This window comes from Macrotis lagotis, chromosome 8, assembly GCF_037893015.1.
Source record: "Macrotis lagotis isolate mMagLag1 chromosome 8, bilby.v1.9.chrom.fasta, whole genome shotgun sequence".
Classification (NCBI taxonomy): Eukaryota; Metazoa; Chordata; class Mammalia; order Peramelemorphia; family Peramelidae; genus Macrotis; species Macrotis lagotis.
Genome location: NC_133665.1, coordinates 88,076,859 through 88,092,630, shown reverse-complemented (window position 1 = coordinate 88,092,630; position 15,772 = coordinate 88,076,859). Strand labels below are relative to the sequence as shown.

The 15,772-nt window shown below is 40.2% G+C and overlaps 1 protein-coding gene and 1 pseudogene across 10 annotated transcripts in view; both read right to left on the bottom strand.

Annotated features, from left to right (window-relative positions):
- The window catches only part of ZNF462 (zinc finger protein 462), a 155,295-nt gene extending 153,406 nt beyond the window's left edge, over positions 1–1,889 (bottom strand). For 6 of the 10 annotated variants that reach the window (XM_074197593.1, XM_074197596.1, XM_074197597.1 and 3 more), the window contains exon 1: positions 637–1,686. The gene's annotated coding sequence lies outside the window, so the exon portion shown is untranslated. The other 4 variants (XR_012470865.1, XM_074197589.1, XM_074197591.1 and 1 more) reach the window with 3 other exon arrangements.
- An 11,899-nt stretch (positions 1,890–13,788) lies between these two features.
- Positions 13,789–15,274, bottom strand: LOC141494879 (glyceraldehyde-3-phosphate dehydrogenase-like; annotated as a pseudogene).
- Between the last annotated feature and the right edge of the window lie 498 nt (positions 15,275–15,772).

The following is a 15,772-nucleotide window of genomic DNA, read 5'->3' as shown; positions in this document are numbered from 1 at the left end:
ACAGAGAAAGAGGTCACCCGATTGCTTAGGTCGTGCCAACACAGAGCTCTCTCTCTCTCTCTCTCTCTCTCTCTCTCTCTCTCTCTCTCTCTCTCTCTCTCTCTCTCCTTTTCTCTCCTTTCTCTCTCTTTCTGATCCTACTTCCCAAACCCATAGCATCAATCCTGACCCTCCACTCTATCCTCACTTCTTCATGTTCTCTTCTCTTAATATAACTACCCCAAATTAATTAGCCACCTTCCTCCTTTTCCTCCTACCAGAAGCAGCAAAAGCAAAAGCAGAACCACCACTACTACCACCTTCTCCTACTCCTCCTCTTCCTCCTCCTCCTCCTCTCTCCTCCTCCTCTTCCTCCTCCCCTCCTCCTCTTCCTCCTCTTCCTTCTCCTCTTCTTCCTCCTCCTCTTCCTCCTCCCCCTCCTCTTCTCCCTCCTCCTCCTTCTCCTCCTCTTCTTCTCTCCTGCTTCTTCACCTCTTCTTCCTCCAGTTCATGCAACAGACTTCCTCTCCTCCCCTCTAAACAAAACCCTCCTCGGGTGAATGAATGAATTTGCTTGTCCCTACACACAAATGCGCTCTCTCTTCCCTCTTGTGCACATATACCAATCGGAGATGGGTTTTAATTGCAGGAACTTACAGGAGCGTCCCGGAGCTGTGAGCTTCTTCTTCTTCTGGTGCTCTGCTGCCTCCTTCTCCTCTTTCTCTTTCTCCTCTTCCTGCTCTTCTTGTTCTTGTTATTGTTGTGGAAGTTGTTTGTGAGTCTCATGTGCTTTTGCCAGGTCTCAGCAATGGAGGATCGCCATCTTTCCTGCTTTCCTCTCCTTCGCTGGCTTGCTGCAGCTGCAGATGACCTGAGATATCCGTCTCTCTCTCTCTCTCTCTCTCTCTCTCTCTCTCTCTCTCTCTCTCTCTCTCTCTCTCCTCTCTCTTCCCTCTCCCCTCTCTCCCTCTCTCTCTCCCCCCTCTCTCTGCCCCCTCTGTGTCTCTCTCTGAATAATGAGCAACCAGAGGGAGAGAGAGAGAGAGAAAGCAAGAGAGAGGGAGAGAGAGAGCAAGAGAGAAAGAGAGAAGGAAGACAATCTTCTCCCACCACACAAAATGCGAGAGCACCAGGGGGTGCGCGAAGCCTTTCTAACAACAACAACAACGTGGAGGAGGGGAAAAATGAGGAAAAGGCTGGAAAAGGGAGAAAATATCCAGGAGCCCGGGAGGAGGAGAAGAAGCAACAGAAGATGCTGTTGCTGCTGCTCCTGCCCGCGTTGCTGCTGCTGCCCCTGCTGAAGAACACCAGAAGGAGGAAAGGTGGTTGCAAAGTTAAAGCTGGGACATTGTCTTTGTCACTCAGAACAACACACAGCCAGGCCAGGGAGGAGGAGGAGGAGGAGGAGGAGGAGGAGGAGGAGGAGGAGGAGGAGGGGAGGAGGAGGAGGAGGAGGAGGTAGTGGTGGTGGTGCTGGTGGAGGAGGAGGAGGAGGAGGAGAAGAAGAAGGAGGAGGAGGAGGAGGAGGTAGTGGTGGAGGAGGTGGAGAAGGAGGAGGAGAAGGAGAAGGAGGAAGACAAGGAAGGAAGAGGAGGAGAAGGAGGAAGACAAGGAAGGAAGAGGAGGAGGAGAAAGGAAAGAGGGGGAATGAGGTGAATAAGAAGCAGAGAGGAAGAGAGGAAGGAAGGAGATCTGAGGAGGTTCCCAAGCCAAGCTGTTACCTCGCCAGCCCCCGTACAGGGGCACTCGGCAGCCCTTGTTTTCCAGAGGGAGCCCTCACCATGGATCTTGCGTACTCGATCATAGCTTTCCACCATCAGCCCAAGCCCAAAGAGCCGATTCCCAGAGGCTGATGTGCCCAAGTGGGTCCCTCAGACACATCCATCTAGAGGCTAATCTTTGCAAGGAACATACATTGAGCTGGAGGTTGCAAGTATAAAACCAGATCAACCACGTGGTTGTTTTTAATCCCCTTCCAGCTTGTGTTGTAAGTATTTGATGTGAAAAGCTCAAATTGTCCATTACTGGCACGTATTTTGAAGTCTTCTCCCTGAAATAAAGGCTCATTGTGCATTTTATTTCTCCTTCGATATGGCAAGGAATGGGGGGGGGGGAGGGCGGGGAGGAGAAAGATGATCAATCCGATCTTCAAAACCACTTTTTTCTCCTCAACTTGTGAAATGTTTTGACGGCAACAACAACAACAAAAAATCCTACTTAAATAACTTTACACCTTCTAACCCCGTGTTGTTTGCACTTTGTGGCTGATCATTTAAAGCCTTCCAAAGTAATAATCAACGCTCATAATGATAAGGTGTCACGGTGTTGAAGGCAAGACAGCCAAGATGAAGCTTTCATACCCGGAATTTTTATTTAGTGTAATTTTCCCCAAATCGTCCTAAACTACCTCTTTTGCAAGGGTGCTCCCCCTCCCCCAAGATGCCAAGTGGGTTGTCTCCCAGGCTTTGATTTGGGTATGGTGGGGGGGGGGTACAATAGAAAAAAAATCAATACAGCAAGACAGGAGCAATTGAAGTTCAAGGACATGGGCAATATTATCGTATCATTTCTATTTCTCTGGTCCTCAAGGCGTGCACTCAACATCTTTGGGAGAGCAACCCACGGGGTGATGGTGCGTGCTGCAAAGACCTTCATTAAACTTTCTTTTGTCCCCGCCTCAATTTGGGTGCCTTTCTGGATTCCTTCACATGGACTGCCTATGGGAGCGGTGATCCAGTGGAGGAAGCTCACAGACCCTCTACTTCAAGCGTGTCAGCAGTTTATTAAAGATGTGGTGATGATTGATTACAAGGTTATCCTCTTTAATAGCCCCAATGCAACAGCCAGGAAACAAATACCTAAATGAAAGGGGGAGGGGAGAGGGAGGGGGAGGGGAGGGGGAGGAAGGCTTGAGGAGGGGGCGGGGGAGACGCATCGAGATAACAGCCTTTAATAAACGGATTTTTTACACCTAAGTCTCCTAAGGTTTCTCCATCGCTTCTTCTTAGACAAAATCTCTCAGCCCCGAGGTAGGAGCTAGCTCCTTCTTCCAGTCTACATTTCCTCCTCTTCCCTCTCCCATTGAAAAGCATGTGAATAATTCAGGGAGATAGAGAGGTAGATGGATGGATAGATAGATAGATAGATAGATAGATAGATAGATAGATAGATAGATAGATAGATAGATAGATGATAGATAGATAGATAGATAGACAGAACTTCTATGCTGAAGGAGGGGAAGGAGAGAGAGAGAGAGAGAGAGAGAGAGAGAGAGAGAGAGAGAGAGAGAGAGAGAATCAATGAAGGAAAGCCTGAGCATTTGAAGTGCAAAGACCTTTCTCCTTGGATCTCCCTTAAAGGTCCAACCCTCGCGCGGCTCAGGAAGGTCCCATCGCTCTTTTTCCCTACCGGTGGGGCCGGGGAAGTCGGGGAGGGCGAGATTGGGGCAGGAGGGTGACTGAAATCTAGCGGTGGCTTCCCCTATAAATCACTCTTGGAAATGAAAGGGAACTCACAAGGTCTCTGACGTCTCTGCAGCACCCTCACAGATAATTTACCTCTTTGTCTTTAATAAAAAAGGAAAAAAAAAAAAACCCCTGACTTCTTCTGTCAAGCTATGCTCGGGGAAAATAGCAATCGTTATTTCAGTTTGAAAGCTCTTAATACAGCTGGGTTTCAAGCCCACGATAAAATCTTCATCGACGTGAAGATACCTTCTCCGTTGGCCCTAGTTGTCCCCGCACTGAAGCATCCCCATGTGTGTGTGCATGTGTGTGTGTGCGTGTGTGTGTGTCTGCGCGCGCGCGTGTGTAAGTGTGTGAGTGTGGTGGGGGTTGGGCGGGAGATGAACAAGGAGAAACATCCCAGGATGGATCGGCGAGGTCTGGACACCCTCGGCCAAGCCTCGAGGAGGAGCTTTTCCAAAGGAAGGTGTTCCAGTTCCAACACGTTTCACAGCCTCATAAACCCGGCTGGCCCTGGTGAGGGGGAACGGCTGCCTAGCTCCAGCTAGTCATCGTCCCTGCACATTAAACGTGGAGTCGCCAAGTCCCCAAGTTCACCCAGAGCCACAGCTCCCTGCTTCCAGCGGCAGGAGGGGGTGGAGAAAGAGGAGGAAAAAAAGACCGAAAGGGATTGATGGGAGATGTACAAGGCGTTGGGTCACTACTCTCAGATGGAAGCTTTGTTTGATAGGAGAGATCCTTCCAGTGGACTGTGGCTCCAGATTAAAATCTTTTAAATTCCAGCGTCTATACCGGGTTGTGTGTGTTGTAGACAGCAAGGTGGGAAGGGAGCAAAGAAATTCGTGAGGAGATAATGAGATCTGTTCACTTCATCTCTTTGGGGAAGGAGATGAAGGATGGCTTTCTTTCTTTCTTTCTTTCTTTCTTTCTTTCTTTCTTTCTTTCTTTCTTTCTTTCTTTCTTTCTTCCTTCCTTCCTTCTTTCCTTCCTTCCTTCCCGTTCTTCCTTCCTTCTTTTTCTTTCTTCTTTCTTTCTTTCTTTCTTTCTTTCTTTCTTTCTTTCTTTCTTTCTTTCTTTCTTTCTTTCTTTCTTTCTTCTTTCTCTTTCTTTCCGTTTTAACTTTCTTTCCTTTTTAAACTTCCTTTCCGTTTTTAAACCTTCTTTCTTCCTCTTTTTTTTTTTTGCATGATTGGTTTTTATCCCAAATATCAGCATTAGAGGGTCATTCAGAATCATTTTGAGTCTACTTATAATAAAAGCAAACTGCCTTCTCCATGCTGATAGACCAACTTTTTTTTTTTTTTTTACAAAAAAAGCCCACACAGCCCTGCCGTTTGCATCGTGGGAAGCCAACAATTTTAGCTAATGACGCTATAAATATCACTTTTACTCCAACTTTTAAGGACAGTGGCAAGTACCTCAATTATCTAACTGAAGTAATTGAAAGAATATTCCTCCATTTGAATATTTAAGCCTTGCAGTTTTAGTTCTTTAAAACTTTGAGCTTCTTTCCAGTGAATAGGACAGAGATTTGGTAAGGCAGCCTGACCAGTGAGGAAAGCACCACGGTTGGATGTGTAGTGAAAATGTTAATAAGGTTGACACTTAAGTAACCATAATTATGTTTTGCCATTAGCAGCCCATTAAGATGAGTAGGGGGAAGTTCACACCTCCTTCGGTCCTGCTATTTCATCTCCCAAGAAGACTCATAAAAGATAGCAGTTCTTTGGTTTGTCTTCTCCAGGTTATCTCCTCAATCTGGAGGAATAAAAATTTCTTCAATTAAAAAAATGAATACAGATTTGGTACACAATAGAACAATGTTCCTAGAAGTCTTCTGGGAAAATCTTAGCTCCCTGAAATTTGCAGATTGTTATTGCCCCCAGTCTCATGATTCCCCTGAGTTATATGGGATTTCAAGACTTTATTAATGTCCCAGGAAATATGAATATGTTGGAAGTCTGGACTTTTTCTTCCCTTATGGACGGTGACTGACTTATAGACTCCTCATAAAGGGAAATTATGGCTCATCAAAAGGGTGACTTTATGAACATTAATAGAAAAATAAATTTTGTAATTTCTGTACTAGAAAAAAATGAAGCCCTAGAATCAGAATGACCCCATGCAAATATGATCTACTTACTTGGCTATTTCCTACCTGTATAAAATAGATTAGGATGTCCCATACATCTTTCAGTTTTCTAAAACCTTGTAAAAATTAGATTCACAAATCCTAAAGGGGGAAAAAAAGTCCATTGATGGATCAGAAGAAAGATTATGTCAAAATTCTTGAACAAAAAAAATGTGGAAAAACAAAACAAAACAATCAAACAACACAACAGTAGCAACTAAATCCAAGAGAATTAATTTTGATTCAAACAAGAGAGTGAAGTTTCTAAGTTCTTTGTCCCAGAATTCAGTCTCTATTAACCTAGTGAACGGAGTGGGTAAATAGACCTTTTCTTTCAACTCTCACACAGTCTTCCATTGTAAGCTCTTCCTTTTAAAAATTTTAGGTGGAAATTTGCTTAGGCTGATGATTTTAGAAAATACGCAACATAGTAAAGGTTATTTGAAAAAATTCAACTATTGTTTCCTTTAACATTTAGCCATATTGTTGGGCAACTGTCATTTGGTTATTTATTGGAAGACCTCTTCCCACACACTATTCATTTTAGTTCATCAGTCTTTGTCCTCTGTGGATTTAAATTAACATCTCCTTCCAACTGTAATTTGCACTGGATTCCTCAAGAGCTTAATACTCTTGTTGGGACTTACTTGATACTCAACATCCTTTTTTGACAATTTGACTTCAAATAAGTTGGATAATTATGGAGTCTCTTTTTCATATATTATGAATATATTCATATAATATATACATATATATTCATATCATATTTAATTTCCCTTATTATCTCTGATTGGAATGTTAGTATACTCTTGTAAACTTGTTAAGCCATATTTGTGGGAAGACTTCTAAAATCTTGGATAAAAGGACAAAAAAGAGAGAAAGATTGATGATTAATGATTCTGATTACATCTTCAAGGAAAAGGTATTGTGTTAATCCTTATTAGATTTATTCATTCTCTATATCTTAACTAGAGCAAAGCAAAAAGCGATAATAGTTGAGTAGAAGAAATATGATGAAAGTCTGAAGTTCTCTTTTCTGTGAATTAGAAGATTTATACTATTACAATATCAAATTCCAGTAGGGATCAAAATCTTATCTTGCCAAATAGCATCTTCCTGGGGATGAAGATTTCAAATAATGATTCTTAGTTATGAAAATTTGGGTCTTCTAAAAGAACTGCAGAATAGGGTTGACTCTAAGATCAATGAAGTTTAGTCAACTGCTTTTGGAAATATTAGATCATTGATCTGGAATGATAGCAAGTTATATGAGAACTTTTTTCTTAAAGGAGATAAACATGAGAATAAGTTGAAAATATCTGAGAATCAGTATCTTCATATGAATCATATCATGGTATAGTTCAATTCTCTATAGAGATTTTTAAGGAAAAGGACATTCTTGAGTCAGTTCATCATTGGAAGGATTTATATTTGGTTGTTTTTCAATTGTGTTTGACTTTTCATGACCCTATTTGGGGTTTCTTTGGCAAAGATACTTGAATGGTTTGCCATTTCCTTCTTCGATTCATTTTACAGATGAGGAACTGAGGCAAAGAGAGTTAAGTCAAGTTTCCCTGGGTCACTCAATTAATGTCTGAATCTTCCTGATTCAAGGTCCAGCACTCTATCCATTAGATCACTAAGCTGCTGGTTGGATATAAAACTATGGAAAATCAAGTCAATGAACATTTACTAAACACCTTCTAAGAGCCAGTATGCAAAGAATGGCAAAAAAAAAAAAACCCAGTCCCTTCTCTCAAGGAATCTACTATGCTTATAATAATAATAATAATTCAGTAGGACTAAACTCAACTGAAAGATTGCCATTCTGCTGAGAGTGATTCCAAGCAGCAAGACCAGTATTTCTAGATTCCCACCACTTACACTTCTGCCATGGTGAATCAGAATCACCATTCCTTTATGTCTGATTTGACCACACCTTTGTAAACAAACATGTCCCTTGTGTCCACATGAAAAATACTTAGGGGGAGAAAATTATCAACTTCTCTTTCCATAGTTTTCAGTTACCTAATTTTGTATCCTATCCAATTATCTTGATATTCAAGTCCAATAACTGGTTCTAACTTTACCTTGGAAGGTAAAAAGGCTAAAGAGATTTCTTCTTTTTTGAACTTTCTTAGAGCACTCTCATAGGAGGGATTTTTGCTTTCCTGGGTTCACTCTTTCATGGCAGAGGGGTTGATAATGTTTACCAGTTCATGTTTGGGAAACGGGAAACATTTGAATATTTATTTCACCGAGTGGATCTTGTCCACCCTATTATATATTTAGGAAAATACTTTTTTGGAAGATGATAAAATATAGTGCTTTAGGAGTATAATGATAATTTTTGCCCTTCATTTTTGAAGAAGACCTCAACATCAAGGAGATGATGCCAAAACAGGCTCCTAAAATGGATTTGAGTGAGGGGGAGGCTGTGCTAAGGTATCAGCCTCACTTTCTTCCCCAGAGCCTCTGGGTCCAGAGGCCAGATATGAAATGGTCCTGGATACAAGTCAATCAGGGTTAAGTGACTTGTCCAGGGTCACATAACTAGTTAGTGTCAAGTCTGAGACTTGATTCAAACTCATCTCCCGGACTCTAAGGCCAGTGCTCTATCCACTGCGCTATGTTGACAGATAATGTACATTGTGATGATTCATGCTTGTTTAAGGTATACCTATCTACATGTTTTCAAATCATCTGGGTACTTTTTAAAAACGTCTATGTTTTTCCTTCCTACCCCAGGGTTTTCTTTCTTTTCCTTTAGTCCTAAATCCTCATACACAAAATTACTAATATGTAAGTAAGTTAAATACAAAAGTGCAAGTATAATTTTTACCTGACTATATGCTCCTGAGAGAAGGGAGATGGGAAAGGATGATGGTAGAAAAATGTGTAACTTATAAATATGCAAAAGGATGAATGTTGAAAAACTTCCATAACATGTAGCTGGAAAAATAAAATGAAATATCAATTACCACCCCCTCCCCTTGAAAATCATCTGGGTAGAAGTGCAAAATTCAGTCAGTTAATATGTCCTCAATATAATGGATGACATTGATTAGTGTCCCAATATCATGATATCATTTACTTTGACTGAATCTTAAAATCCAGAAAATAGTTCCAGCTTCCTACCCTTTTCCTCTCCTTATGAAACACACTAAACTTTTCACTGAAATCTTTTGGTCTCATATAAATATTGTTTATATATATATATATATATATATATATATATATGTGTGTGTGTGTGTGTGTGTGTGTGTGTGTGTGTGTGTGTGTGTGTGCGTATATATATATATATATATACATCTTTCCATATCAGTTTTACCAGTGTGATCTTGATATCTTGATGACTTCAATAACCTATTCCATCAATTGTTTTGGTGAGGATATGATTCTTATTTTATTTAAAGGAAAAACAAAGCAAAGCAAAATGAAAAAAAAAAACACCCAAAGCTTTCAATTTAAACTGAATGGAAGGTTCATATAAACAAGCAGTGTTTAAGAGGGGATCTGATCCATAAGAACCCAGTTCTTATGAGCATGTGTACTCTACTCTACCTAAGGCAGCCCTCAGGTGGACTGTGAAACATCTGAGATACTCTAAGAGGGGCTTTTTGGTTCACTGAATTGAATATACAAATAAAGAGCCTCAACAACTCAAATGCACTCTCTCTTTTTTGTGATGATTAAACAAACAACAGTGGCTGCCTACTTCTTCACCTGACCAGATCTGTGACTTTTAACATGATGTCTGTTTCTTTACAGCTTTAGATTTGCTCCTTCCTGCTCTTAGGTAAATGAGTATTAGAGCTGGAATGAGTATTAGGCAATGATTTTGTGAGATTTCAAAAGGTCTAAAAACTGTAGTTCTTTTTTTAATATAAAGTTCTACTTTTTATTGTTTTATTAATTTTATATTATTATGATAATCTTGTTGTGAGAGTAAACATAAATCCCCCCCCCAAAAAAAAAGATGAGAAACCTCAAGAATAGTGAGAGAGAAAAAAATGTACTTCAGTCTGTGTTCAGATTCCAATGACTCTGTCTCTAGGGTGAGTTGCCTTCTTTATCATGAGTCCACTAAAGAATTTGCTTCAATATTTTTCCCACAGTTGCTATTACTAGCTGTATTTCCCTCCACTCTATTCCTTCCCACTCTCATTTATTTTATTCTCTCTCTCCTTTCACACTGTCCCTGGTCAAAAGTGTTTTGTATCTGAGTACCCTTTCCCACAATCTTCCCTCTCCTATCACCTACTCCCTCCTTCCCTCCCCACATTCCCCCTTATCCCATCCCTTTCCTTTCATTTTTCAGTAGGATAAGATAGTTCTATACCCTATTATGTGTGTATGTTATTTTCTCTCTGAGCCATTTCTGATGAGAATGAAGGCTCTCTCATTCCCCCTCGCCTTTCCCCGTTCCACTCCATTCCTCTACTCTACTCCAAGTTTTTTCTTGACTCTTATGTGAAATATCTTAGCCCCTTTCCCTACTTTCCCTACTTTCCTTTATCACCTATTGACTGAATCTTTTTACTATGTTATACTATTATATTCATCTCCTTCCTATGCCTTGTCTATATATGCTCCTTCTAACTACTCTTATAAATGAGAAAGTTAATATGAGTTATCAGTATCTTCTTCCCATGCAGGAATACAAACAGATCAACATCATTAAATAGTTGGTCCTTCTCATCCATGCCTTCTATGGTTCCCCTGAGTTCTGTATTTGGAGATCAAACTTTCTGCTCAGCTCTGGTTGTCTCAGTAGGAAAGTTTGAGAGTCCCTTGTTTCATTGAAAGTCCATCTTTTCCCCTGAATGAGGATGTTCAGTTTTGTTGGGTAGTTGATTCTCAGTTGTAAACCAAGATCTTTTGCCTTCTGGAATATCATATTCCAAGCCCTACTAGCCCTTAATGTAGATGCTGCCAGATCTTGTGTAATCCTGACTATAGAGTCATGGTAATTTAATTGCTTGTTTCTGGAAGCTTTTAGTATTTCCTCTTTAACTTGGGAGTTTGAGAATTTGGCTATAATATTCGTGAAAGTTTTTCTTTTGGGATCTCTTTCAGGAGGTGATTGGTAAATTCCCTGAATTTCTATTTTACCCTCTGTTTCTAGGATATCAGGGCAATTTTGCTGTATTATTTCTTGAAAAATGAAGTCTAGGCTCTTTTCCTAGTTGTGACTTTCATGTAGCCCAATAATTTTTAAATTATCTCTTCTCAATCTGTTTTCAAGATTGGTTGTTTTTCCAATGAGATATTTCACATTTCCTTCTAATTTTTCTTTTCTTTTTTTTTTTGGAATAGTTTTATTTCTTCCTGATTTCTTGCAAAGTCCAATTTTCTATTTCCCTTGGAAATTTTGGGTACAGAAACTTCAATTTTATCATCTTCTGAATCTTCCATGGGACCAAAGTAATTTTCCATGGTCAGATACTTCCTTTTGTTTTGTTTGCCCAATTCCTCAGCCTATAACTGATTTATTACACTTTCAAGGCTTAGGGGATCTTGGGACAACCTACAGGAATTCCTCCAAGGTATTATGAGAGGCTCTGACTACTCTCTTGCCTATGCTTTGGTATGTGGATGACCACAGGCACTCCCCTCTGCTCTGGAGTTGTGAGGAGAGTTCCTGCTCAGCTATGGTGGTATGGGAGCCCAAACTGCAACCTGTATCTGAGTGTGGGCAAACAGACCAATCCTGCCCCAGGGAGAGCAGAGAGGCCTCTGCAGTCTTCCCTGATCCCTTTACTGTCTGTGGGCTGCTCTCTGGAGGTGCAGACTGGCTTTTCTGATTCCTGTTGAGGCCGACACTTGCTCTGCATTGCAGCAGAGTTCTCTCTCCATCCCTTCAAGCTGTTCTGGGTAATCCCTGTCCAGGAGGTCTAGAAGCCACCCCCTCTGCGACAGACCCAGACGTCCTCCGGGGGTCTAGGCATTTGGTTAGTTGCACTGTGGCTGTGGCTGTGGCTGCGGCTGGGCTTGCAGTGGCTTTTTTCCTGTCAAACTTCTAAGTTGCCTTGGACTGGGAAATTATATCACTGAGTCTTTCTGTGGGATCTGCCCTTCTAAATTTTGGCTAGAGTCATAATTTGACAGCTTTTGGAATTTTTTGTGAAATGAGTTTCTGGTAATTCTTGCTTTCATGCTGCCATCTTGGCTCCGCCCCCCCCCCCCCCATTGTAGTTCTTACCAGAGTTTGAAAGCAGTGGAGCCTAGTGAGACTCCAACATAACTCCTGGCAGCCCTTTCTTGATCCCTGCTAAAAGATATTGGGTTACTAATCAATGTCATGATGACATCCATCCAAGACATCAATGAATCAGCAATCCATATGCATTTTTTTTTTTAGGTTTTTGTGAGGCAAGTGGGGTTAAGTGGCTTGCCCAAGGCCACACAGCTAGGTAATTATTAAGTGTCTGAGACCAGATTTGAGCCCAGGTACTCCTGACTCCAGGGCCAGTTCTTTATCCACTACGCCACTACGCCACCCCGCCCCCATATGCATTTTCTATAAGCAAGGGAGTGACTTTATCTATTCTGTTGCATTAGAAATGAATTTTGTAGGGTAAATACAGTTTGAGTCTGTTCTCAGGAACCAAGATGGAAAAAGGAAGGATGTGCTTCTGGTTCAGGGATGATGTTTCTGGACTTCTGTTCTTGCTATATCTTCTCAGTAAATATCATTTTGTAAAACCTAATTGATGTTTATTGGTTAAATGATATTAGGGTACTAATTGATGATAAAGAAAATATTGAATGGATTATTATCTGGCACTTGTTAAGATGATGTGAAAGAGATAATTGCTGAGTCATATGGGGAAGAACACTCAATGGAAGCTTGAATCAATAGCATTTTAAGTATATCCTTAATAGCCTCAGGGGAATCTCTCTTTGAACCCTATGGGGGGAAAATATAGTCTTGTTCTAGAACCTGATTGTCTAGTGATAGTGCAAGTTGGGGAGGATAACTTCAAAATCTATGTCTACAAGCAGAATGAACTTCTCTTTCTACTCCCCCACCTCCCACCCCCCCAATAAATCAATACTATTTTAGACTGAATTTACAGAAAAATAATATCTAAAATAAGGGAGAAAATGGTCCCATTTTTTCATTGTATTTCATTCATTTCTTAGTATCAGGTTTTAGTAGCGATATTGGCAAACTGTTGTTCAAAGGAGGACAACCAGTTTAGTGAAAGGCTTAAATTCACATCTCTTAAGAATTAAAGTACTAGTCTAGAGAAGACAAGATTTACAATAATATGAGTCTTCCTCAAATACTTATATAGTTTTCATGTGGAAGAGAAATTCATTTATTATGTTACATCCTTGAGTATAAAACTAGAGACGAGGGAGAAAACTTTCAAAAAGATAGATACCAGATTGCTATAAGAATTTTTTCTAACAAGATAGTGGGAAGTGAAGAAAGGAGTAGAAATAGGTGATCTGTAAGTTCCCCTCCCAAGATAACACATTTTGAGGTTACAATCTTCAACTTATTTGCTTAATTTTATTCTGAATTTTTTTAATTGATTCTAAAATAAAATGCTAAAAGAAACATCCACATGCATACATGTTATATATGTATGTGTATCTATGAGGGAAAGAGACTTTTAAAAATGAAACCATGGACCTACATCTTATATTTATCTTTTAAATATTTAATATATTACATAATACTTTCAAAATAGTTCTGCTTGTCTTCTTCCTTCTGAACTTTTTTAAATTTTCCTTTGTACTAAAAAAATATCATTGGTCCTCTTTTGTTTTATAATTACTATTCTCTCCCATGAGTTCATCCATTAATTGAGCAAAAGAAAAACATCCCTAGGAATAAATAAATATAGTCAAGCCAAAAGAATACATTTTAGTGTTAATGTCAAAAAATATACTTGTCTTTTTGTACCTGGAATCTGTCACTTCTATATTAGGAGTGGGTAGCATGCTTCATGATAGGACCTGTGGAGAGATGGTTGATCATCATAGCCATCATATTTTTTTAAATTTTATTTTATTTGCATTGAATATGGTGGTTTTTTTGATGGTGCACAATACAAGACTCCGGGTTTCATCTTCCATGACCAAAATGCTTTGGGGTAAGGATTTGAATGGGGCATGGGATGTGGGGTCCCCAGGGTTGGAACTCCTTTTTTGGTTGGGGTTGAAGATCCATGGTTTTCAACTTTACTCCTTTCCACTTTATACTATGAGATCTACTATATGGTTGCCATAACCAAACTCATTGTTATACCAAGAAATGAATTTGGCAAAATGGTCATTGAGGGCAATACCTAGACCAGTATCGAAGATAGAAGAATGGATCTCACTGAATTCAAACTCAAGTATTCATGACTTTAGGTGCAGCTTTACTAAGCATATGCATAATAAAAAGAGATTGATTCTTTTATTTAAATAAAGAAAACTTTGTGAGTATATAACATTCCCCTCCCCACTACTAACACTACTAATTTAGAACTATTTCAAAAGAATAATGTAACTATGTACCAAATATTCCTTATGACCCCTTGATAAGCTTCTTACATCTCTTTGTTGCACCATGTTGGAAATCCCTAACCAAGGGAAATAGAGGAGCCATAAAGACTTAGGTTCAAGTTTTTCCTCTGACCTATATGATTTTGGTTAATCACTTAACTTCTTGGTGTCCCAGACAAATTGTTTTTGTTCAAGTCACAGGATACAACCTGGTCCTCTGAGAGGTCCAACATATCCTTCAGGAGTCCCTCTGATGTTTACTTCACCACTTTCTTGATAACATCATATATGGCAGGTTTCTCCAAGAGGCAGGTCAGATCCACGATAGATACATGGGAAGAAGGAACTAGGAAGGCCATTCCTGTGAGCTTCCCATTCAACTTAGGTATGACCTTGCTGACAGCTTTAGCAGTACTAGTGGAAGCAGGAATGATGTTTTGGGCAGCACCATACCCATCTTGCCACAGCTTACCAAAGGGACCTTCTACTGTCTTCTGGGTAGAATAATAGCATGAATTATGGTTATGGGTACTTTTACAATGCTAAAGTTTTCATGAATGACTTGGCCAGGTGGCCAATCAGGTGATAGTGCAGGAGGCATTACTGACAATCTTACAGGAATTATCATATTTCTCATGGTTTACTCCCATTAAGTACATTGGGGCCTAAGCAGAAGGGTTCAAGTTAATGACCTACTTGACTCCATCATTCAAGTGAGCCCTAGCCTTTTTCATGGTGGTAAAGACACCACTGAATTCTTTTTTTTTTTTTTACAAGGCAAATGGGGTTAAGTGGCTTGCCCAAGGCCACACAGCTAGGTAATTATTAGGTGTCTGAGGTCAGATTTGAACTCAAGTGCTCTTGACTCCAGGGCCGGTGCTCTATCCACTGTGCCACCTAGCCGCCCCACACCACTGGCTTCTACAACATACTTGGTTCTAGTATTGCTCCATGTAATATTGGTGAGATCCCACTCTTGGAAGATGATAATGGTCACCAGTCTTCCATTCTCAACCTTGACAATGCCCTTGAATTTGCCATGGATGGAATCATATAGAAACATGTAAACCATGTAGTTGAGGTTAACAAAGGGGTTATTGATGGCCACAATTTCAATTCTGACTGAGTTGAATGCAGCCCTGGTCACCAGGCATCCAATATGGCTAAATTCATCGATTCCAACCTTCACCATCTTGTTTCAGGAATTCTATTGAAGTAGCAGATTCTGTTGGTGAGGTTGGTAGCTCATTAAAGTTCTTAAGTATTTCAAAGTTGTTTTTCTTTACCTTGCTATTGTACTTACCTAAATTATTCTCCTGATTCTTCCCACTCCACTTTGCTTCAGTCCATGTAAGCTGTCCAGGATTCTCTGTGGTGCAGGAGATAGAGCACCAGTGCTGGAGTCAGAAAGCTCTGAGTTCAAATGGGACCTCAGGTACTTCCTAGCTGTGTGACCCTGGGTAATTTGCTTTAACCCTATTTACCTCAGTTTCTAATTTTAAAATATGAGTTGGAGAAAGAAATGGCAAACCACTCTGTAATTTTGCCCAGAAAACCCCAAATGGAGTCAAAAAGCATTGTACACAATTGAAATGACTGAATCGTGATAACAAAAACAATATTCTATTCAATCTTATCCTACAGTCTACTTAGCTGTTCCCTAACTGGTGGGCATCCTATTAGATTCTAG